The 25,353-nt window shown below is 38.3% G+C and overlaps 1 non-coding gene across 1 annotated transcript; it reads left to right on the top strand.

Moving 5' to 3' along the window:
• The first annotated feature begins 8,504 nt into the window (after positions 1–8,504).
• On the top strand, positions 8,505–8,608 carry LOC132542804 (U6 spliceosomal RNA). The gene has a single exon (XR_009553773.1). It is a non-coding gene; the product is annotated as a U6 spliceosomal RNA (small nuclear RNA).
• Positions 8,609–25,353: the final 16,745 nt, after the last annotated feature.

The following is a 25,353-nucleotide window of genomic DNA, read 5'->3' as shown; positions in this document are numbered from 1 at the left end:
CCTGGCCCCCTTACTTTATTTATTTATTATTTTCATTATTAAGCATTTTTAATTTTAGTATTTTCTCTTTATAAGAATTTTTAGTGAAGCAATAGTGATTTAAAAGATTTAAGATAATAGGAGTATAATTCTTTGTCACTCCCACCACCAGAGTTCCTTACTTTATTATTATATTATTTCTAAGAGTTGAGTTTGCTCCTTATTCATATGCAGAAGTCCTAATCTTCAATGTGACTATATTTGAAGATAATATCTTTAAGGAAGTAATTATGGTTAAATGAATACATAAGAGAAGGCCCTAAATAATAGGACTTATGTCCTTATAAAAAGGAGAAGGCATGCCAGAAGCATGTGTACAGAGGAGAGGTTATGTGAAGACACAAGTATCTCTTTGTTTGTCTGAAGAAGAAATCTTACCAAGATCTCACCCTTGTAGCACCCTGGTCTTGGACTTTCAACTTTCAGACCTGTAAGAAAAAAAATTTTTTTTTTTATTTAAGCCACCTTAATCTGTGGTTTATATTGTGGCACTTCAAACAAGCTAACAAAATTATTATTTACATTTTTATAAACATTTGTTTTCTCAGAAAGGATGAAATGGCTGGTTGTATTAAAGTTACTTAGCTAGTACATTCACTTAATTCATAACAAGTGTCAATACCTCTTCCTGTTAAAATATCTTAAGAATACTAATTACCTTGGTACATAAATTAATGACTCACAGCCATCATTGATTAGTACAACACTTTACTCTTATAATACTAAATATGTTGTTACACTTCAGCTGCCTGATAGAGTTTTAAAATTTGGAGACGTCTCATTATCTTCTATATTTAGATGCTTTCCTATACTTGCAGAAATGAGCCTAAGCCGCATTTCTTATTCCTGTTACTGGTGTTGTTTCTGATTAGATATAATTGCTTCATATGCAAATCACATCATCATTGATCAAACACAAGATAAGGTTGCACAACAGATTGGTGAAACAGGCGCATTAAACTATTTGATTGAACTCAATGTCAAATAGCAAACTGGAACCCAATATTGAGGCCAAAGCTAAATTTTGATGCATCCTTAAGCTTTGTGTCAGTACTTCCTATTGAGTCTAAGCAAATTCAAACTATAAGTTTGAATTGTGAGTACTGGCAGAGCAGCAATTCAGATCATTTGGGGACTGCAATTTCATCTTCAGAATGTTTAAAATGTATCCAAGGTTTACAACTTTGGTGAGGTGTACCTATAACAAATAGAATTTGAACATACTGTATGAAGCAAGCTCCTTTATTCTTAAGAGTATTCTTTGAAATTTTCTGTCACAGTTGGTCTGCCTACTTGAATGCCCTAGACACCTAACCTAACACAGGTTAGAGGTTTTCATCCTGCAATTGGATCGGACCCTTTACCTTTTGGTTAAGTGACAACTTCACTGAAGAGGTATTCTTATGACTGGAGGAGCACAAGCCACTCTCTGGAGGCTAAGCTGATGTTGGTGTTGGTGAGCATTATTTATTTTTGATCAGAAATATTTTCTTTTACATTTAGTTCAAAATAATTGTAAATTTCTCTTGAGAACTTCTTCTTTGATCTGTTATTTAAAATATTAAAAAATTCCAAGTACTTTAAGAGTTTCCAGATATCCTTGTCCTATTGATTTCTAATTTAATTCTGTTTTGATGTGTGAAAATACTTCATATGATTTCTAGTATTTTGAATTTGTTAAGGTATGATTTATAACCCAGAATTTGGTCAATGTTAGTGAAGTGCCAGTGTGAGCTTGAGAAGAATGTGAATTCTGCTGTTGCTGGATGGCATATTCTATAACTGACAAATTGATTGATAGTGCTGTTCAGATCAGCTCTAGTTTTACTGGTTTTCTGTCTGCTTTATCTATCAATTACTGAAATAGGGGTGGTATAATCATCAGTTATAATTGTGGATTTGTCTGGTTTTCCTTGAAATTCTATTATTATTTGCCTGTCATATTTTTATGTTCTGTTTTTAGGTACATATACACCAAAGAGTATAGTATCTTCTTGGAGAATTTACCACTTTACTACTATCATGCTCATGCTTATCTCTGATTTTTTTTATATTCTGAAGTCAGTTGTGTCTGAAATTAACATTAGTGACTCCAATTTTTTAAAAATATTTATTTATTTCCTTTTGTTGCCCTTGTTGTTTTATTCTTGTAGTTACTGATGTCTTTGTTGTTGGATAGGACAGAGGGAAATGGAGAGAGGAGGGGAAGATGGAAAAGGGGAGAGGAAGATAGACACCTGCTGACCTGCCTCACTGCCTGTGAAGTGACTCCCCTACAGGTGAGGAGCCGGAGGCTTGAACCATGATCCTTACACCCGTCCTTGTGCTTTGTGCCATGTGCACTTAACCCAAAGCTCTACCGACCGACTCCTGTGACTCAATTTTTTTTTTAATTTCTTTATTGGGGAATTAATGTTTTACATTTGACAGTAAATGCAATAGTTTGTACATGCATAACATTTCCCAGTTTTCCATATAACAGTACAACCCCCACTAGGTCCTCTGTCATCCTTCTTGGATCTGTATTTGGTGTAATACGCCAATTCCAGTTCAGGTTCTACTTGTGTTTTCTCTTCTGATCTTGTTTTTCAACTTCTGCTTGAGAGTGAGATCATCCCATATTCATCCTTCTGTTTCTGACTTATTTCACTTAACATGAATTTTTCAAGGTCCATCCAAGATCGGCTGAAAACGGTGAAGTCTGTTGGTATGCTTCTAAATTCTGCTTCTAAGACCCTTCTGTTTCATTGGTTTAATCCCCCCTGATTAACGCTGTATTCTAGTTACATAACCACTGTTAACTAAGCACCGCCCTGCCTCCAAGGCATTAGTTTAATCCTCACTGTTTTGTGCTTTTTCCTTCTCCCCACCCCCTATCCTACATACATCCTCTTTGGACCTGACTCTTCCACCTCAGGATATATAAGGACAAGATTGTGATTAGAGATAGCTTAGATTGCACTGTATTCCACGTGAATAAAGACTAAACTGCGTACCACTCAGCCATGAGTCCCTGGTCGTCTCTCTCTCTCCCTCCTGCGAAGCTAGCCCGACAGAAGTCACCATTTTTTTATAGCTGAGTAATATTCCATTGTGTATATAGACCACAACTTGCTCAGCCACTCATCTGTTGTTGGACACCTGGGTTGCTTCCAGGTTTTGGTTATTACAAATTGTGCTGCTAAGAACATATGTGTACGCAGATCTTTTTGGATGGATATGTTGGGTTCCTTAGGATATATCCCCAGGAGAGGAATTGCAGAATCATAGGGTAGGTCCATTTCTAGCCTTCTGAGAGTTCTCCAGACTGTTCTCCACAGAGGTTGGACCAATTTACATTCCCACCAGCAGTACAGGAGGCTTCCTTTGCCCCCACACCTCTCCAGCATTTGCTGCTGTTAACTTTTCTGATGTATGACATTCTTACAGGAGTGAAGTGGTATCTCATTGTTGTCTTTATTTGCATTTCTCTGACAATCAAAAACTTGGAGCATTTTTTCATGTGTTTCTCAGCCTTCTGGATCTCTTCTGTGGTGAATATTCTGTTCATGTACTCCCCCCATTTTTGGTTGTGACTCCAGTTTTTTAAGACATATATTCATTTATTTAATAAGCATGAGGGAGACAGACCAGAGTACCACTTTGGCCATATGCAGTGCTGGGAATTGAAACTGGGGCCTCAAATTTGCAAAGCACATGCTCCATACAGCAAATCACTTTCCTGACTGCACTTATTCAGATTTTTTTTTTTTACTTTTACTAATGTTGACATCATATACCTTCTCCATCCATTTATTTTAAGAGGAATCTTTTTATTTAAACAGGGTTTCTAGTAGAAAAATTATATGAGTATTGCTTTTGATCCTCTCTGACAAGATTTTTCAATTAACTGGGATTTAAGCCTTTCTGCAATTTTTAATATTGATGTTGTGAGATCAACATCTACTACGATTAACATTGTTTTCTACTTATCAAACTTACTTTTTGATTCTTTTCTATATTCACCTCTTCAGGTTTCTATAGTTTTAGTTGAGCTTTTTATATGGCTCCATTTAATCTCCTAAAATACAATTTTAATTTTAAAATTAGCGTTCACAGCTAATCTAAGTTTGCTTTCAAATAACACTGTAGAACTTGTCAAGAAGAGCAGCTACCTTATAATAACATACTAATCCCCATTCCTTCTCCTCATTCCTTATGACATTATTGTCATTCATTTCATGTATTCATGTGTTATACTTACCCAGTATATTGTTGTTTTCTTCTAACTTTTAACTCTTCTCCTCCTCCTTCTCCTCCTCCTCCTCCTCCTTCTCCTCCTCCTTCTCCTTCTCCTCCTTCTCCTCCTCCTTCTTTTTCTCCTTCTCCTCCTCCTTCTCCTCCTCCTCCTCCTCCTTCTCCTCCTCCTCCTCCTCCTTCTCCTCCTCCTTCTCCTCCTCCTCCTTCTCCTCCTCCTTCTCCTCCTCCTCCTTCTCCTCCTCCTCCTTCTCCTCCTCCTTCTCCTCCTCCTCCTTCTCCTCCTCCTTCTCCTCCTCCTCCTTCTCCTCCTCCTTCTCCTCCTCCTCCTTCTCCTCCTCCTTCTCCTCCTCCTCCTTCTCCTCCTCCTCCTTCTCCTCCTCCTTCTCCTCCTCCTTCTCCTCCTCCTTCTCCTCCTCCTTCTTCTCCTCCTCCTCCTCCTCCTTCTCCTCCTCCTCCTCCTTCTCCTCCTCCTTCTCCTCCTCCTCCTTCTCCTCCTCCTCCTCCTCCTTCTCCTCCTCCTCCTCCTTCTCCTCCTCCTTCTCCTCCTCCTTCTTCTCCTCCTCCTTCTCCTCCTTCTCCTCCTCCTTCTCCTCCTCCTCCTTCTCCTCCTCCTCCTTCTCCTCCTCCTTCTCCTCCTCCTTCTCCTCCTCCTCCTTCTCCTCCTCCTTCTCCTCCTCCTCCTTCTCCTCCTTCTCCTCCTCCTCCTTCTCCTCCTCCTTCTCCTCCTCCTCCTTCTCCTCCTCCTTCTCCTCCTCTTCCTTCTCTTCCTCCTTCTCCTCCTCCTTCTCCTCCTCCTCCTTCTCCTCCTCCTTCTCCTCCTCCTCCTTCTCCTCCTCCTTCTCCTCCTCTTCCTTCTCTTCCTCCTTCTCCTCCTCCTTCTCCTCCTCCTCCTTCTCCTCCTCCTTCTCCTCCTCCTTCTCCTCCTCCTCCTCCTTCTCCTCCTCCTTCTCCTCCTCCTTCTTCTCCTCCTCTTTCTCCTACTCCTCCTTCTCCTCCTCCTCCTTCTCCTCCTCCTCCTTCTCCTCCTCCTTCAATAAAGAATAGTAAATATTGAAGTTATCCCTTTTTTATTCTTTCTCTGATGCTTTTCCTTTCCTCATATAGGTCCAAGTTTATAACTAAATTTTCTTCTCCACAAAAACAAAAAAATAATAATAAATTTTTAAATAGATCATACTGGTAAGTAGGTATGCTGACAATGTATTTGACTGATAAAAATGTTTATTTCCCTTCACTGTTGAAGACTAATTATACTGGACATAGAAATTTATGTTTTTTTAACACTTTAAATATTTCATCCTACACTGTATTTGTTGCATAATTTCTAAAGAAAACTCACCTTCTGTTGTTAACCTAATTTTTCCATATAATTTTACCCTTGTTTGCATTACGTAAAGATTCTGTCAGTGGTTTTCTGAATTTGAATGATATACCTAGTTGTTGATTTACCTTGGTTTTACCTTGGTTTTCCATGGTTTTGAGTCTGTCATTAATTTTTAAAAAGTGTATCTTTCATATTTGTAAATATTAAATATTTGTTCATCTACTTTATCTTCTTTGTCTGATATTCTCATTATGTGTATATTGTGTCTTTTGAAATTTCCCCTATGATTCTGAGGGGTTTTTTTGTTTGTTTATTTTAGTTGCTCTATTCTTTTTTGCTTGTTTATTTTTCAGTTTGGGAAATTTCTTGTTTATTTTCTTAAGGGAGAGACACATCTTTAATACTCATAAGGTTTCTCCAGTATATGTGCTCTCACATGGTCACTATGTGGTGACCAGATGCTTGAACCCAGGCACTTGCTCATGATAAAGTGTCCAGTATAGAGGGGGAGCCATCTCCTAGTCTCACTCTCTAGTTTGGGAACTTTTTATGGGCATATGTTTAGCCTCTGATTCCTTTCTTGGTGGTGTTAATATACTGGTAAGCCCATGGAGGGTGTTCTCCATTTCTGTTACCATGTTTCTGATGTGTGGGCTTTCCTTTTGATTATTTGTTAGAGCTCTCATCCCTCAGCTTACATTATCCATCTGTTCTTTCATGCTGTTCACTTTTTTCATGACAACATAAACATTTAATCATAGCTATTTTTAATTTCCTATCTAATTACTTTAAACTCTGTGTCATATCTGAGTCTAGTCAATATTTCCATTTCTCTTCAGGTTGTATTTCTTTTCTTTTTCTTTTTCTGTCTTTTAGCATAGCTTGTGGTATTTTATTAAGAGCTAGACATGATACTAATATCATGTCTATTTTTACTAAAGTCAAAGCCTTCAGTTAATCTGCCTGAGTTGGACTGTGCTTAATGTTTTCTATAAATGCAGATGTCAGAGGGTGTGTGTGTGTGTGTGTGTGTGTGTGTGTTCTGTTGCTTTGAGGCTCTTTAAACAGAGTTTGTTAGCAGTAATTCAATGTTAATTATACTGGAGCCTTATTGATGTGGTTGTGACGTATCAGGGGGAGAAAACATTCTATGATTGTTTGACTAAATCTCAGTATCTTAATAGGCCTGTGTTCTTTAGACTGAGATTTTCACTGTGTGTTTTTTTTTCCTCTCTTCTTAAGTTCTGGTAAAATTCTTCCCCTCAGAGAATAAGTATTTGCGATGGAGATTTCTGTGGGCATGTTTCACAGTGGTTACCTACCCCTCTTGCTGCTACAGCCATGAATGAATCTTGGCTTTCTGCCTTAAGAACCTGGTTGAGTTCCTGGAAGTAGACCCATGAAAGTGTGGGAGCCTCCTAAGACTGCAGACTCCAGGAGCTTCTCACTTGCAAGCTAGCCCACAGTCAGTTGTTGGCAATTCCTCAGATTTCTAGTGCTCTACCTCAATTATGACTCAGTGACTTCTGTTCTAGGTAAGCAGTTTCTCTGTACTCACCATCTCTCCAGTTTGGGGTGAGTTAGGGTAGGGGTGGGCAGTTCATTCTCTGATCTCACATCCTTTATGTGCCTGAAATAAAAAAAAAAAAAAAAACTTGCTTCAATTTGTTCAGCATTTTTCTTGCTTTAAAAACAGGAGAGATCTCTTCCAAACTCTTTACATGTTGGAACTGAAACCAAAAATCCTGAGTCTGTGTTTTTCGTAGTAATGGAAAATCTAAGTCACATGGGCTTAAAAGTTTAGGAACTGTCTTTGTTCTTATTGGGATTTCAGAGGTTGTTCAAGTCTTGTGTTTAGTTTGATCCCATGGTTCAAAGTTAAACACAGATTCCTTTCATTTCTGTTTTATCACCTATAGCCTGGGCATTAGGATGACAGAGAAAAAATATGCTATCTCAGAGACAACAAATAACTTTTTGCCAACATGGAAGAAGACCTGTCAGGCTTCCATCTGGATTAAATACTCTTGGGTCACAAGTTTATTATATGGGTTCACTATTGCTACAAAATGCTCTGTAACAACCACAGTGTTTTTGGTGATACTGGACAATAAGTATTCCATGTATGTCCAACATCTGCCCAGTGGAAACTCTGCTAATATCTGAAAACTCAGATATTAGCAGACACACTCATGTGTCTATGGGTGGACTGAAGGTGTGCTGTTCTAGGTTGGGGTATAGGAGTGCCTCTCCTTCAAGCTGTCACTTCTCTACTTGTCTCTCATTCTGTTTGGGTCATATCATTGTCATAGATATGCAAAAATGGAAGTAGAAAAAAAAAAGAAAGCCACTTATAAAGTTTGAAATCCCACATCATTGTATTCACAGGGCTGTTTCCTTCTTAGTGCTAGGAGGAAGACTCTAATCTTTGTATCTGGCTGAACTTGTAGTTTATTTGAAACTTTTGGTATTTCTCATCTTGGAATATATAAACCTATAACATCACTCATATCTTCATCTTTACATGACATTATCTTTATATGTCTCTGGATTCAAAGTCCCACATTTTATAAAGGACATTGATCAGAATTGATCAAGTCTCATGAATAGCATGAATTCAGTGAATTATATTTGCAACTACCCTACTTCCAAATGAGGCCATATTCTGAATTACTGAAGATTGGGACTTCAACACATGACTTTTTGGGTGTGACAACTAAACCCATAATAACAAGTCAGGTGCCCATCAGCCAGATTTCATTTCTTTTTTTAATACTATACGTAGAGAGAGAGAGAGACTAACAAGATGGACTCACCTCTCAGGTCAAACCCTGCCAGGCTCCACCACATCCCCACAATATCCCTACAGACATTGTTTAAGACTGGTAAGTGATCTTCACTGGTGTTGTTTTAGCAGCACATATACTAGTACTGGAACAATACAGAGAAGCTTAATATAAGCCCTGAGCAAGAGTGACACGAATTCATGAAGCATTCTATAATTTTGGATAAAGAAACCAATCTCTATTCACTATTACTCTGCTGAAGTGAGCTGCTGTAAATTCTGAGATTATGGATTGAGACCAAGCCTGGAGTACAGCCTTCTTACAATTCCCATGAATACAGGAGCATTCATTCGAATAGCAGTGTGGAGTGACCACACACCTGAAGGGCAGGTCACTGAATAATCTCTGAAGTGATCTGATGGGATATTCAATGGCTCATTTGGTGGTTAGTAGCTGAAACTAAATTGAGATACATAAATTAACAAGTTGAAGTCTTTATAAAGACTTGATATGTTTCTCTAGCCCAAGTTTTGGGATGCAGCAGTTGTAGGAACAAGGATGACGCATCCTACTGAGACATAGGACGGCACCACTTTCTATTTCTCATTATGTTCTTTGCTCTATTTCATCCTCCTTTATGTTCTTCTCTCTACACATCTTTGCCTCATTCTTACCCTTGTTTTTTCTTTCCTTTGCCCTTTCTTCTACTTTGCCTCTCCTTTTCTCCTCCTCCTTTTGTCTTCTTTTTCTTTCTTTTTTTTAAAGTTTTATTTATTTATTCATGAAGATAGAAGGAAAGAGAGGAGGTTGGGCAGTAGCACAGCGGGTTAAGCACACGTGGTGCAAAGCAAAAGGATGGGCATAAAGATTCCCGTTTGAACCCTGGCTCCCCACCTGCAGGGGAGTCGCTTCAAAAGCGGTGAAGCAGATCTGCAGGTGTCTATCTTTCTCTCCTCCTCTCTGTCTTCCCCTCTTCTCTCCATTCCTCTCTGTCCTATCCAACAACAATGACATCAATAATAACTACGACAACAAGGGCAACAAAAGAAGGAAAAAAATTTAAAAAGGAGAGAGAGAAAGAACCAGACATCACTCTGGTACATGTGCTGCCAGGGATTGAACTCAGGAACTCATGCTTGTGAGTCAAATGCTTTATCCACTGTGCCACCTCCTGGACCACTGTCTTTTTTTCTTCTTCCCCACTTTCTTCAATAGTTCTTCTCTCCAAGTGCCTTATTTAGTTTTATAGTTTTATATTATTTATTTAATTGTGTTAGTGATTTAATCATGGTTTAACAAAATGAAAATTCACTGTTTAACAGTATATTTAAGAAAACAGATGAACGCATAGGGGACACGCAGACAACTGACATTACCCCATCTGAAAAGCATAATGAACATGAAATGAAGAGAAATGAATGGACTTTAAGGGATCTGTGAGGGCAGAATCTAAAAACATAACTTCAGATAAACTGTTTAGTTTGTCATTCATACTCAGACTATTGGATTTCACCACACCTCTTCTAATCATTAAAATACAAACTACTAATTAATACAACTGATAAGATCAGATATTTGAAAAAAAACATCTTCACATGATCTATGAATGACATACATTTACAAGGTTAAACCTAATGTCCAAAAATAATAGTAATAATAGAAATTAAATACTACTTCAATTAATACTGAAATAGTGTTTAAGACTCTGAGGGCAGTTGCAAAAGTGTATTTTGCAAATAAATTAGAAATGCATGACCTTGGAAATACATGTTATATGAAAAGCAATGTTGAAAGTAAATAAACAAATAACCCAATTTAAAAAGTTAGTAAAAGCACAATGCATTTATGTAAAGTGGTAGGAAATATACAATAAAAAAGAACAAAAATAAGTGAAACTCAAAGCAAAAATATAATCAAGACTATCAGTCATACCAAAATAGAATTTTTAAATAGACTAGTAAAATGCTCTCTCTCTCTCCCTCTCTGCCCTGTCTGAAAAAAAAAATTATCTCAGAGTTGTAAAACCCTTACAACAACAATAGAGATAAATTAAAATAAAAAATAAGTCAGTGTTGAACATTATTTTTGTTTTTAACCTTTAATTACAAAAACAAAAATTACTTTCAACCTTTCAGTTAGTAAAAATGGGAACTAATTGTGTTCTCTCATTAAAGTCAAGTGTGATGATGTAAATATTTAAAAAGCAAGGGAATCTGTAATAATAATTAATAAGACTTAACTATTAAAAATTTCCACAGGTAGGGTTGATAAGATAGCTTACTTGGGAAAGTGCCTGTTTGGTCATATGTAAGACCCATATTTGAGCCCAGCCTTCACTTCATTGGGGTAGGTTCAGTGCTGTGGTGTTATTCCCTCTTGCTCTGTCTCTTTCTATCCAAAATAGTTGTCTTGGAGCAGTAAAACTCCAGCAACAACAAAAATCCTTTTTTCCACAGGTAAAATATCAGATTCAGACATTGTTACAGCTGAATTCACCTGTATGATCAAGAAGTAGACATTTCTAGTCCTGTACAAACTCTTCAGAGCCAAAATGAGTCATGACTTTGTTGGCAACACCAGATTAAGAACTGCATGAGAACAAAAAATTACAATCTCAAATACTACCAGCGATGTATAAAGTTCTAAACAGAACATTATAAACTTGAATTCAGACATGAAAAGTAACATATAGAATGTGGCTAGTGTGAACTTATTCTTGTAACATAAGATTTGATCAACAATATAAAATCTATTAAAGTAGTTGAAACAAATTCAAGTTTATGTAGGCCTTTTCAATAAAAAGAATACTAAAACCAGAGCATGGACTGATGCTACATACCTGGGACATCAACATTATTATGCACAGAAAAAAAATAATCACAAAGAGTGATTATTTAGTTAGTTAGTTAGTTATTTTGCCTACAGGCTTATTGCTGGGGCTCAGTGCCTGCACTATGCTCCTGGAGTCTATTGTTTTCTTTTTGTTGCCCTTCTCATTTATCATGGTTGTTGTTGTTATTATTGTTCTTGCTGTCATTATTGTTGGGTAGGACTGAGAGAAATCAAGAGAGGAGGGGAAGACAGAGAGGGGTAGAGATAGACAGTTGCAGACCTGCTTCACCATTTGTGAAGTGACCCCCCTGCAGATGGGAATGAAAATTAAGAAAGTTTGTTAAGATATTTATACACCTTTCCCATATTTGGGAGTTACTCTCTTCCCTGATCCAGCTTTCTGGTCCTTTTTCCATCCAATAACTTGGATCTACCTGCATATCTGCCTGCATAACAGATGTCAGGCTCAGGAAAAAAAAAAAATGATAGCCATGGACCCTTTGGAATATAACTAAAATAGGCCCAATAGCTATCTACAAAATGGAGACCCCAAAATATTCATCTGCACTATTCCAGTATTTAGGTTCATGATTAGTCAACAACTTGTTTGGCTTTATATGTTAACTCTCAGCCACCAGGTTCCAGATGCTAACATGATGCTAATCTGACTTCCCTGGGCAGACAACCCCACCAATATGTCCTGGAGCCCTGCTTCCCCAGTGCTTTGCCCCACTAGGGAAAGAGAGAGGCAGGCTGGGAGTATGGATCAACCTGTCAATGCCCATGTTCAGTGGGGAAGCAATTACAAAAGCCAGACCTTCCACCTTCTGCATCCTATAATGTCCCTGAGTCCATACTCCCAGAGGGATAAAGAATAAGAAAGCTATATCAGGGGAGGGGATGGGATATGGAGTTCTGGTGGTGGGAATTGTGTGGAGTTGTACCCCCCTTATCCTATGGTTTTTGTCAGTGTTTCCTTTTTTATAAATAAAAATTTTTTTTAAAAGTTTGTTAAGGACAATATACTAATAAGTAAAAAAAAAAAGTCACAAGTTGGGGAAAGATATTTCATAAGTAAAGTGAAGAATTTAGTTATAAATATTGATCTTATTAATAAAAAATAACAATGTAATAAATATTCACAATCACTTCAAAGAGTAAATAACCAATACATGTGCAAAAATATCCTTAAGTTCAATGGTAATATGGGGACTTCAAGCCAAGAGTATAAATAAACTGATAATACTACATATTGGTGAGAAAAGAATTTAGAAAAGTGGGAATGATCACACTTAATTATGGAGTATAATTTAGTAAAAACTGCTTTGGAAAGTAGTTTGGCTCTAAGCAGAATAGTTGATTAAACACACATATACTTATCCTATTACTCCAGTATTTTTGCTCTAACATATGTGAGACATTTTTTCCAGAAAAATAATGGTGCATAAAAGATAAAGCATGCAAGATTTTTAAAATAGCACTTTGCTTAGAGAAGCAAGGAATCTAGAAATATACTGTTCAGTCAAAGCAGACTGACTCAGTATAGTTGGTGTATTCCACAGTATAAGAAGAAAAAAGGGGGAAAGACAGCCAAGTGCATCAATATTGATTAATTTAAAGCAAGATAATATGGAGTAGAAGAAGAAAATCAAGTCAGAAAAAGACCTAAGCCATGATGTCATTTATCTCTAAGTTTCTGAAAATGGGTTATATGTTGAAATAAAAAAAGAAAACCAAAGAAATGATTAATACTTAGCATGAGGTGGACAGATTCAGTTGAGAGAAAGGCAGTGACTTTTTTTTTTAATTTAAGAAAGGATTAATTAACAAAACCATAGGGTAGGAGGGGTACAATTCCACACAATTCCCACCACCCAATCTCCATATCCCATCCCCTCCCCTGATAGCTTTCCCATTCTCTATCCCTCTGGGAGCATGGACCCATGGTCATTATGGGTTGCAGAAGGTAGAAGGTCTGGCTTCTGTAATTGCTTCCCCGCTGAACATGGGCGTTGACTGGTCGGTCCATACTCCCAGTCTGCCTCTCTCTTTCCCTAGTAGGGTGGGTCTCTGGGGAAGCGGAGCTCCAGGACACATTGGTGGAGTCTTCAGTCCAGGGAAGCCTGGCCAGCATCCTGATGACATCTGGAACCTGGTGACTGAAAAGAGAGTTAATATACAAAGCCAAACAACTTGTTGAGCAACCATGGACCCAAAGCTTGGAATAGTGGAGAGGAAGTGTTAGGGGGGTACTCACTGCAAACTCTAGTGCACTTCTGCTTTCAGGTATATATTTTGCAGTAGTTTATGGATACGTGTGAACATATGCTCTCTCTCACAGAACCTGGTGTATATCTAGGTTTTGGGACTTTGTTAGAAAGTGATCCACCTGAGATGGAATTAGAGTATACTATGAAAGGAAAGGTCTCACCCGAGTAATGAAGCTGAAGGGTTGTCATTCCACACCTGAAGTCTCTGGACACAGTCTGAAGTGAAGCATGTTGAGGTGGCCATCGTGTTGGTTAGGTTGTGATCGGCAGATGCAATATTATTTGATATGGATTAGGCAGTGACTTTTAATAAATACTCATTCTTTAAAATACACATGCACGTTATGTGCATTCTTTGTTACATGTAATACACTTTACAGGATTTTTTTACTGACCACATATAGATACTGAGCATAGAGGTTATATATCTAACCATCTAGAGAATGACTTAAATTATCTAGGTCCCAAATTTAATTCTAGTCAAGTACCCACTCTTAAAGAAATCATCTGGGTTGGGAACCAGAACAAGAGTGAGATAATAAAACACAATTTGCTTATCTACAAGTAATTGAAATGTTTCTTCAGTTAACTTTTGAATTCGTTTTTACATGGCACCAGGAAATAAACCTATGGACTCATAAATATGTTATACTACTATGTGACCTCCCTAAGGACATTACGGTTTTTTTTTTTCTTTTTCTATTTGCAGAGAAGATTAAGAGAAAAAGAAACAGAAGAGTCAGCACTGTACTGCTTCACTACCCAAGGATCTTATTCTTAGGGGTCTTATATGACACTGGGACTCAAGCCATAGCACAATAATGAAAATCAACTACATTTCAAACTCCAATTTAAAAAAATTTTAACCTCAAATATATAAGACAAGGGAGTCGGGTGGTGGTGCAGCAGATTAAGCGCACGTAGCACAAAGCACAAGGACCTGTGCAAGGATCCCACTTCCAGCCCTGGCTCCCCACCTGCAGGGGAGTTGCTTCACAAGAGGTGAAGCAGGTCTGCAAGTGTCTGTCTTTCTCTCCCCACTCTGTCTTCTCCTCCTCTCTCCATTTCTCTGTCCTATCTAATAACAACGACATCAGTAACCACAACAATGTTAAACAACAAGAGCAACAAAAGGGAAAATAAATAAATAAAAATAAATATTTAAAAAAAAATCTAAGACAAGTATATCCAAACAGTCATGGAAAGTCATAGTTAGGGGCAGGACAACTTAGACAAATCACCATCCTCCTGGCAATATGTGTGTCTCTTTCTTCCCTAGTTAGCCTAGCTAGAGGTTTGCCATCTTTATTAGTATTTTATAATGACCAACTCTGAGTTTTGTTGGCTTCCTCTGTTAAATTCCTGTTTTCAGTGTCACTGATTTCTCTTGTAATTTTCATTATTTTTTTCCTTCCTGCTAACTATGGATTTAATTTTCTCTTCTTTTTCTAATTTCCTAAGGTGAACCCTTAATTAAAATTCTTTCTATATTTTTCTTTTCAAATATAAGCATTTGGTATTGTAATGTCCCTGGAAGCACTACTATAGGTGTGGACCTGAGTTTCTGAGAGGAAGTAGAAACTGTCAAATTCCCCAGCCAGTGAATGGTGGTCCAGGGGTCCAAAGCCCAATGTTGGAGTGTATGTGTCTACCCATCAGGTAATCCTGTCTTCAGGTGGATTTTTTTCCTAACCTCCACAGGGTGTCTCTTATATGATAAGCATCCAGAAAATGTAATTTTCTGACTTCTTAAAACAAAATACTTTTATCAGTTTCAAAAATTTGAAATAGCTCTTACTAGTATAAGCATACCTCTGGGAACTGTATTAAATTCAGGAAGTCTTCTGTCACTTAATAGCATCTGCATGTATAATATGCTATATAACCTGAGCTGTTGCTAGGAATGAAAGAAAAGGAGTAGATGGATTTTTTTTTCCTTTAAGAATTATCATAGTCATAGTGAACAGTTAAAATATCCAAAGATAATAACAGATCCTGTTTTCACTGGTGTGCTTATAAATGTATGGCATTAGCAAAAGGAACATTGACTTCAAAAAGGCCTAACACATTTGTGTTTTGAACAAATGACTATTACACTACCTATAAAATGTTAAAAGCATTTATTAACTTGTCTGAGATTTTGTTTTCTCACCCATCCAATGAGTAATATCAGTATCTACCTCATCAGGCTGAAATGAAAGAATGCATGAAAAAATATGACTGTGGAGACTGAATTATTATGTCTTAGGTTGAGTGAATTATTATGTCTTAGGTTGAGTTTATATGCATAAACTGTTAGGTTTCACTTTATAGTGGAAAGTATATTATCTTCATCAAGCTGGATAAATATTACTTTGGATCCTTATTATCCTCTGATCCTATAAAGTTACCATTTTCTGATTTTCTTTGAACATTGATGTCATTACTATTTTTATTTGACCAAATTCACTATGCTTTAAGCACTGGACTAGGCCAGCAGAGTTATGCCCAATACAACCCCCATACCCTAGGAGTTACATAAGTCTGGGTTAAATAATATTGTCAGCAGAGCTCATTCCTCTTAGAGGATCCTAGGGAGAGTGCTAAAGACTAAATTGTGTTCAACCAAAATTCATATGAAGTTCTAACTTTCAAAGTGACTGTGTCAAGGTAAGATTGCTAGAAGGTAATTAAGGTTAAACAAGGGATTCTAATCTGACGGAGTTGTCCCTATAAGAAGAAAGAGAGGGAGAGAGGAGAGGGGAATTGGAAGGGAGAGTGGAGAGGGAGAGGGAAGTGGGAGATGGGAGAAAGAGAAGGGGGTAAGGGGAGAGGGAAAGAGAGTGGTGTCTGTTTATTTGTTTGTTTGCACATCCCATGGAAAAATGATGTGAGAACATAGTGAGAGGGCACTATCTGTCAATCAGGAAAAGGAAATAAATTAATAGATACCTTGGTCTTAGACTTCTAGCTACAAGAGAAGTAAGTCTGAAGAACTAAGTCAAGCCTATGATATTTTTAAATTTAATTTATTTAAAATAGAAAATATCAAAAAAACCATAGGATAAGAGGGGTAAAATTCCACATATTTCCCACCACTAGAGTTCCATATCCTGTCCCCTCCACTGGAAGCTTTCCTATTCTGTATCTCTCTGGAAATATGGACCCGGTATTATTATAGGGTGCAGAAGATGGAAGGTCTGGCTTCTACAATTGTTTCTTCACTGAACATGGGCATTGGCAGGTTGATCCACACTCCCAGTCTGTTTCTATCTTTTCATAGTGGGGCTGGGCCCCAGAGAGATGGGGTTCCAGGGTACGTTGGTGAGGTTGTCTGCCCAGGGGAGTCAGATTGGTATCATGGTAGCATCTGCAACTTGGTGTCAGAGTATTGGAGCTGAAGGGTTGACATTAAAGACCTGTAGTCCGTAGACATAGTCCAAAGTGAAACATGCAGAGGTGGCGCTGGTTTCACTGATTAGGTTGAGATCAGCAGATACAATATCTATTGGTATGGGTCAAGAGAAGCCTGTTGAAAAGTGAGCCACACTCCAGAGGTTCTAGGACTGAGAAAAATATGGATTTTATAAAGTATAAGGAGGGTTCCTGCTGTCTTAAGGTTTAAGAAGGCAATAGATAGTTGTTACTATAACCACGTCATTTGGAAATTTGGTTGACTTTGAAAGTCCTATTGTTAGGATTTTCTGTATCACACAAGACCTCACCATGATTTATGGTGTTTAATGCTATTTACAAATAGCTCTATCTAATATAGTGACTTCGATAGTTGCTTCTGGTCCCTCTGGTCTAAGATTATAGTTGATTTAATATTTTAAAAAAGAAAAAGGTCATTATTGGAAATGTATTAATACTTTAAGCCCACAGTTAAAGTTAAATCAGGTTACCAATTTGAAGCCTTAAGTGCTTAGATTAAAGGAATATAGATATTCATAACCTGGGTCTATGTATCAAAAAGTTTGAGACATTCAATCTATTCTCCCCCACCCCAAATTGATTTAATAGTGAATCCTATGATATTTTATCTCAGCAGACTGAGTAAACTAATATTAAGAGATTTGTTTTCCTCTACTATTCCAGATTCAAGAGTCTGCCTGAATTACTTAGCTCATGGTTCTTCTCCAGCTTCAAAGCCAGCAGTGACACATCTCTGATCACAGCTGGGAATGGTGCTGTGCTTTAAGGACTCATGTGAGTAGATCCAGTAGGCCCAGTGAGGTCTATTTGGACCTGGGGCATAGATTCTGACAAAACATCTGAAGGATACACAGAGACAGAGAGGTGGCAAAAGTGAGTTGAGTCTTGTATTTCTAGGCCACTTATATAGTAGTTCTCACACAGCAAACTCAGTGAACGCTAACTCAGCCAAACAGAGGTAGCAGAAAAGGTCTGATAAGACATTTTCTTCTCTAGACATGGTTGGGCAGAACATGGCTGCAAATATCATGAGCTAGCAATTCTGCTCTGTTAGTTTCTTTTCTATAGCAAATACAGGTTTCCCTGGTTACCTGAATTAAAGTTTTCCTATGAAAACCTTTGTAAGTAGCACTGATTTATATGGGAAGAGTTTTGAGCATTAACCTAAAAATAATACATACTGTATTTAACTCAGTTCATTGGCCAAAGAGCAGAATTGATGATGATAGTCAAGATGACACTTTGACTTTTAGAAATCTAGCTCTTGCTCATATCTAGCTCGTTACGGAAAGTATGTTGCTTCCATACAGTGTCTCACTGTTCTGTAGTGGTCCAGAAGAATGTGGACCCTAAGATTAGCTCCTGTGGTGTCCCTAGATTCTATTCTGCATGAATTGTCATTTCCCTGACAATCAAGTGTGGTTTGTTTGCTTGTTTATTTATTTTATTTTAATGAGACAGATATAGATAGAAAGATACTGAGAGACCAGAGCACTACTCAGTTCTGGTTTATGGTGGTTCCGGCAATTGAACCTGGGACTTTGGGGCTTCAGGCATGAGAGTCTCTTTGCATGATCGTTTTACTATCTCCCCCACCCACTGAGTTGTCATTTTCCTCATCAAGGCCAGAGAAAACTAAGTTTTCTCCCTCTTTATTATTCAAAACTATCTTAAAACAAAACAAAACAAAACAGAACTTTAAACTTGTTTTTGAAACTATTCTCAAAGAACATCATCTTTCAAAGTCAAACACTCCATACTTGTTTCCTAAGGCTGTTGGAATACATTATCATAAAGTGGGTGGCTGAAAACAACCAGGATTAGTCTCTGGAAGCTAGAATTCTGATGTCAAGATGTGGGCAGGCCCAGAATCCCTCCAGGCTTGAAGGCAATGTCCCTCCCTCCTGGCCTAGTGCAGTTTCAGAGGGTTGACAGCAATTTTGCAATTACATAGTCTGTCACTCCTTTGTCACAGGGCACTCTTCCTCTGTATCTGTTTTTTTCTTCTCATAAAGACACCAGTCATTGGGTTAGTCCTCATCCTAACCCTTGTGACTTCATCATAACTAATTACATCTACAAAAACCCTATTCCCAAATAAGGTTACGTTTTGAAGGTCTCTGTATACATGTATTTGGGTGGCACTATTCAGCCCAGTAAACACACACACATTAAAGGCTGAGCCAGAAAGTAATTCTGCCTTTTTCCCCTGTTTTTTGTGCTTTTCTTTATTTTTATTTATAAAAAGGCAACACTGACAAAAACCATAGGATAAGAGGGGTACAACTCCACACAATTCCCACCACCAGAACTCTGTATCCTATCCACTCCCCTGATAGCTTTTATATTCTTTATCCCTCTGGGAGTATGGACCCAGGGTTATAATAGGGTGTAGAAGGTGGAAGGTCTGGCTTCTGTAATTGCTTCCCCACTGAACATTCTTGTCAAGAGCTAAGTGGCTACAACTATATGCAGTCTTGAGAATAATACATTTCCTCTTCCAATAATAAAAAAAGATGATTTAAAGAACTCAGTCACTGATTTAAAAGTGGTGCAACATGTTTTTCCTTTTAGAGAAAAATCAATATCATGGCCCTTTAAATCGCACATATATAAATCAAACGTCTTACTCAACGTCGGGAAAAGGTCACTGTTAACCTGAGTGCTGAAGTTGGAGTGATAGGTTTTGTCCTTTCAGGGACTGTAAAGTCAACGTGTGTTCTAAAAGAGCTGTGCCTGCAGGATTTGTTGCTTAATTGGGAGACATGCTTAGGCTCCCAGTATTTAAATGTCCCCTGTTATCACTTCTAGAGTTAACTGTGCTTTTCTAGGGACAAGCCATTATGAGTTAGTGTGAGCTTGGGAGTCTGTTTTCATTCATAATGAAAGTAAAACTGACAATGAACTGACCTGGGCATGGGAGAGTCCACTGTAGTCTGGGTGATCCATCCCCTGGGGTGCCTGAACTTGGATAGTGAAGGTTCCAGATGCTGCTCTACTCTAGCCTTGTAAACTTTTATATAAGAAATGAGGGTGGGGGAGACCCTCCAATCCTGTGGGTAAGAGTGTGTCTCAAGTGGCAGTGTTCAGAATTTAAGCCAGTAGAGAGGGGTCCATAGTGGAAGGACGACATTGCTTTGGAATATAGTCCTCACATTGGGATGAGTAGAAAAATGTCTTCATTGCTCAGGGGTCATGAGGTTGTTTGTACCTGAATGCAGAGCAAGTAGGAGGCATTTCCAGTCAGAAAAGTGAAAAGTGATTCGGTCCCTTAGGGTTGGTAGCAGCTGGGAAAGAAGGGGGGGAACCCATCAAGTACACCCTAAATATGGCCCTACACTCAGGTCACATTTTCTGGAGGCTCATCAAATGAGTCATGGTCCTTGCAGGGCACTGAAAAACAAGCTGCTTCCTTTGAGAGGAGAATTTTGTCTAAAGAGTAGTTAACTAGGAATTGGGGAATGTATAGACAAGGGACCAGGAAGGTGTCATGCAGATTGCAAAGATAGCAAGTGTGGGATGCAGCAACACTAGAAATAGAGATGAAGATTCTTAGAGAAGCAACTCATTTAGGTAAAACTGGCAAGGAAGGGCTAGCATGTGGCTGGTGCTGAGCATCTCCCAACTTAGAGGAGTATTCCTTTGGACCTCTGAGGATAGGGCACTAGCCAGCCAGGATTGGAATAATGAAGTTGGTTCTATAAGTGTAGAGAAGACTACAAACTATATCCAACTATTTCTATCTGGACACACACTGTTGATGGTGATGTGAGAGATAATTTGGCACTGCTGGGAGTCAGCTGAATGAAGTAAACTGGAAGGAACAGGTGCTTGCTCTTCCAGTCTAGTCTCTCTCTTATGGTTTTCTTAATGATGCTGACAAAGAACAGCTCGCCAAGCTGAGATGGGCCTTAGCCCAGCTCACAGCCGAGTAGAGAAAGGAGAAACAGGGGCTGGGAGACAGTGGCTTTGTGGCTGCTACAAGGGTAGCCTTTTGGCTACTTATCTTCTACATTTACTCCATAAATCAAGGAGACAATTCTATGCACCGAATAAAACACATGCAACTACACTTCATGCATCTTAGATACCTCTCTTGAGAACCTCTTATACTATACATCATTTCTTTCTTTCTTTTTCTTAGCAGTTCTTCCTGCCTTTTTTATTCCAGGGACCTGCAGGAAGCACACAAATGCGATATACATATATATATATAAAAGTTTCCCAGCCTGTGTCTCTGGGTGAATGAAAATGTCAGACTGAAATTTCAAAGGCTGTGGATTTACCTCTCTTGTAGCCAGGCTTTTAATAGTATAGAAATATCTCCTAAGGTTAGTCTTAAGTATCTTATGATCCCAAGTTTTGCAGTTTCAAAGTGACTCACAAAAGGACAAATATGAAGAGAAATCACTTCTTAACAGCAAATATTTCTAAAAGTTACTTCTGTATTGTACTCTTCAAAGTTCAAAACATTTAACATTAGCTGTTAAAGTGAGGTTGCAAACTGGCAGCCTGGATGTTGCCCAGAGTCACTTTCATTGGCTGAGCACAGTGTCTACTGTATTTGTTTCAAATGAAACTAAATACTATTGGGCCAGGATATGTGGTTTTCAATTTGCCAGTCACCACAAGCCCCTAATGTCTCACTCTGTCAGTGTATACTAGTTGTTTATTACTTGCATGCAGATTTTTTCCAGCTCTTAACATTTAAATGAATATTAAAGGTCAATTTTTTGTGGCTTAAAGATTTTTATTGGGGGAAATTAATGGTTTACAGTCAATAGTGAATACAATTGTTGGTGCATTTTTAAAATGTCTTAGTTTTCTGCAAAACTCTAGCCCCCAGCCTAAGTCTTCCTCCACCATCATGCACCAGGACCTGAAAATCCCCTACCTCCCCAGAGTCCTCTACTTTGGTGCAATACAACAAACTCAGTCCACGTTCTACTTTATGTTTACCTTTCTGTTCTTATTTATCACCTTCTGTTTATGAGTAGTAAGATCATCCAATATTCATCCTTCTCTTTCTGGCTTATTTCACTTAACATGATACCTTCAAACTTCATCTAGGATGAGGTGAAGAAGATGAATTTACGATTTTGATAGCTGAGTAGTATTCCATTGTGCATATATGCCATAACTTTCTCAGCTACTTATCTGTTGCTGGATATCTGGGATGCTTCCAGGTTTTGGCTATTACAAATTGTACTGCTATAAATATAGATATACACATACCTATTTGGTTGGCTGTATTTGGTCCTTAGGATATATCCCTAGGAGAGGAACTGTAGGGTCATAGGATAGGTCTGTTTCTAGTCTTCTGGGGGTTCTTAAGACTGCTCTCCACAAGGGTTGAAATAATGTTCTGTGCTTCTGCATAGTAAAAGAAATCACTGCCCAAGCAGAGAGACTCTTTACAGAATGGGAGCTCTTTATATGCATCAGACAGAAGACTAATAACCAAACTCAGTAACAAAAAAACAAGTGATACCATCCAAAAATGAGGAGAGGATATGAACAGACTATTCACCAAAGAAGAGATCCAAAAGGCCAACAGTCACATGAAAAAATATTCTAAGCAGTTAAACGCACATGGTGCAAAGTGCAAGTTAAGGATCCCGGTTGGAGCCACCAACTCCCTACCTGCAGGGGCGTTGTTTTGAAAGTGGTGTCTATCTTTCTCTCCCCCTCTCTGTCTTCCCCTCTTCTCTCCATTTCTCTCTATCCTATCCAACAACAACAACAGCTATAGCAACAATAACAACTACAACAAGGGCAACAAAATGGGAAAAATAGCCTCCAGGAGCAGTGGATTTGTAGTGCTGGCACTGAGCCCCAGCGTAACCCTGAAGGCAAAAAAATAAAAAGAAAGAAAGAAAATACTCTAAGTCATTGATTGTCAGAGAAATGAAAATAAATACAACAATGAGACACCACTTCACCCCTGTGAGAATGTCATACATCAGAAATGATAGCAACAATGAATGCTGGATAGGCTGGGGGTGGGGGCAAACGAACCCTCCTTCACTGCTGGTGGCAATATAAAGGTCAGTGCGTTAAAAGCCATCTAAGTTATCCCCAACAAACTCTCTGAACTAGAAGGCATTTGGTCCAGTCTCCTGATTTTCAGCAGAGCTCAATCTATGATTATTTGCAAAGCTCAGGTATGAGGAGCTCCTATCCCTCAAAACTCAATATAAGAACTCAAGTGGGAGCTCTAAAGAAGAACTGCTCAATGAGTGTACACTCTGGCAATAAGAAGACACGTGAGAATCACTCCCTTATATGGATTTTTTTTAAGACAGAATCAGAGAGAGTGAAAGAGACCACAGCCCCAAAGCTTCCTTCAATGTATTGGGGACCAGGCTCAAACTTGCGTCGCCAACTTGGCAAAGTAGCACATTATCCAAGTTGAGTTAATTTGTGTTATCTTAAGTATGGATTTTGAGCTCAGCTAAATACATCAAATACATCACTGTGCAGGGTCATGAATGAAGATGAATGAAGAAAATGTTGGTCCCTTACTCACAATAAAATATTTTATCTTCTAATGGAGATATGCTTATGCTCCCACTCCTCTGGGTAAACAAGAGAATAGCTAAATAATAAACATGGATTTTCTTTGGGGTTCAGTGGTCTCTTGTTAATTTACAATAATCACTTTCAGATAAGTGCTTGGTTTTTAAAAATGTCTTTATTTATTTTCTATTATTGGATAGAGACAGAGAAAAATCAAGAGGTAGAGATCAAGAGAGAGAGAGACCTGAGAGATCTGCAATGTTGCTTCACCATTTTTTAAAATTTCATTATTGGGGAATTAATGCTTTACATTCAACAGTAAATACAATAGTTTGTACATGCAAAACATTTCCCAGTTTTCCATATAATAATACAACCCCCCTAGGTTCGCTGTCATCCTTTTTGGACCTGTATTCTCCCCCACATGCACCCCAGAGTCTTTTACTTTGGTGGAATACGCCAATTCCAGTTCAGGTTCTAATTGTGTTTTCTCTTCTGATCTTGTTTTTCAACTTCTGCCTGAGAGTGAGATCATCCCATATTCATCCTTCTGTTTCTGACTTATTTCACTTAACATGAATTTTTCAAGGTCCATCCAAGATTGGCTGAAAACGGTGAAGTCACCATTTTTTATAGCTGAGTAGTATTCCATTGTGTATATAGACCACAACTTGCTCAGCCACTCATCTGTTGTTGGACACCTGGGTTGCTTCCAGGTTTTGGCTATTACAAATTGTGCTGCCAAGAACATATGTATACATAGATCTTTTTGGATGGGTGTGTTGAGTTCCTTAGGATTTATCCCCAGGAAAGGAATTGCAGGATCATAGGGTAGCCTTCTGAGAGTTCTCCAGACTGTTCTCCACAGAAGTTAGACCAATTTACATTCCCACCAGCAGTGCAGGAGGCTTCCTTTGCCCCCACAGCCTCTCCAGTATTTGCTTAGCAGGATTTTTTGTGGATAAATAGCTGGTAAGCCAATAATGCTTCTTCACCATTTGTGAAGCTTTCCCTCTGTAGGTGAAGACCAGGGGCAAAAATCTGCATTCTTGCACACTGTAATGTGTGTACTTAACCAGGTGTGTCATGTCACCACCTGGCCCCTTGTTTTTTTTTTCATACTTTCCCCTAATTCATCGCTCCCCTAAGAAAGGACCTAAAAATAAGAGAATGTTTGTCTCTATGTTCACAACTGCAATATTCACAGTAGCCAAGGAATGGAAACAACCTAAATGCCTTAACAGATGACAGGATAAAGAAGTAATGGAACATATATTCAATGGAATACTACTCTGAAATTAAAAGAGATGATATTTCTATCCTTTGGGATACAATGGATGGGACTGTAGGTGATCAAGCTTAGTGAAGTAAGTAAAGAGGTAAAAGACACATGCAAAGATGTGTCTTCTCTTTTATTTTATTTTGTTTTCACCACTCCTGTCACCAAAGGTCTATTTCTTCATCTCTATACCTACAGATAACCACTATAGTTCTCCCACAGTCTTGAAAATAAGTTGAGATTTTGTTCTTCATTTCCACATTTGTATATTCAATTGTCTATATTCCTCATATGAGTGAAACCATTCTGTAGTTGTCCTTCACCTCATTTGCTTCACTGAGCACGATCCATCTACTTTATCCCAAAGGACACAATAATATCCCTTTTTATTGCTGCATAATACTCAGTTGAGTATATGTCCCATAATTTTTTATCCAGTCATGTATCAAAGGGCATTTTGCTTGTTTCCAGGTTCTTGCTATTCTGACTAAAGCCACTATGAGATTTTTCCAAAACAGAGACCCCAAGTTTTCATGTGCAATATTCTTGCCTTTAGGTTCATGATTAGTCAACTCTTTTCTTTGCTTTCTCTCTTCACTCTTTTTCAGCCACCAGGTTCCAGATGCTACCATGATGTCAGCTTGAATTTGC

The sequence above is a fragment of the Erinaceus europaeus genome, chromosome 1 (genome assembly GCF_950295315.1).
Source record: "Erinaceus europaeus chromosome 1, mEriEur2.1, whole genome shotgun sequence".
NCBI classification, from domain to species: domain Eukaryota; kingdom Metazoa; phylum Chordata; class Mammalia; order Eulipotyphla; family Erinaceidae; genus Erinaceus; species Erinaceus europaeus.
Note: the sequence above shows the minus strand (reverse complement) of the source record. Positions and strands in the feature narration are given on the sequence as shown.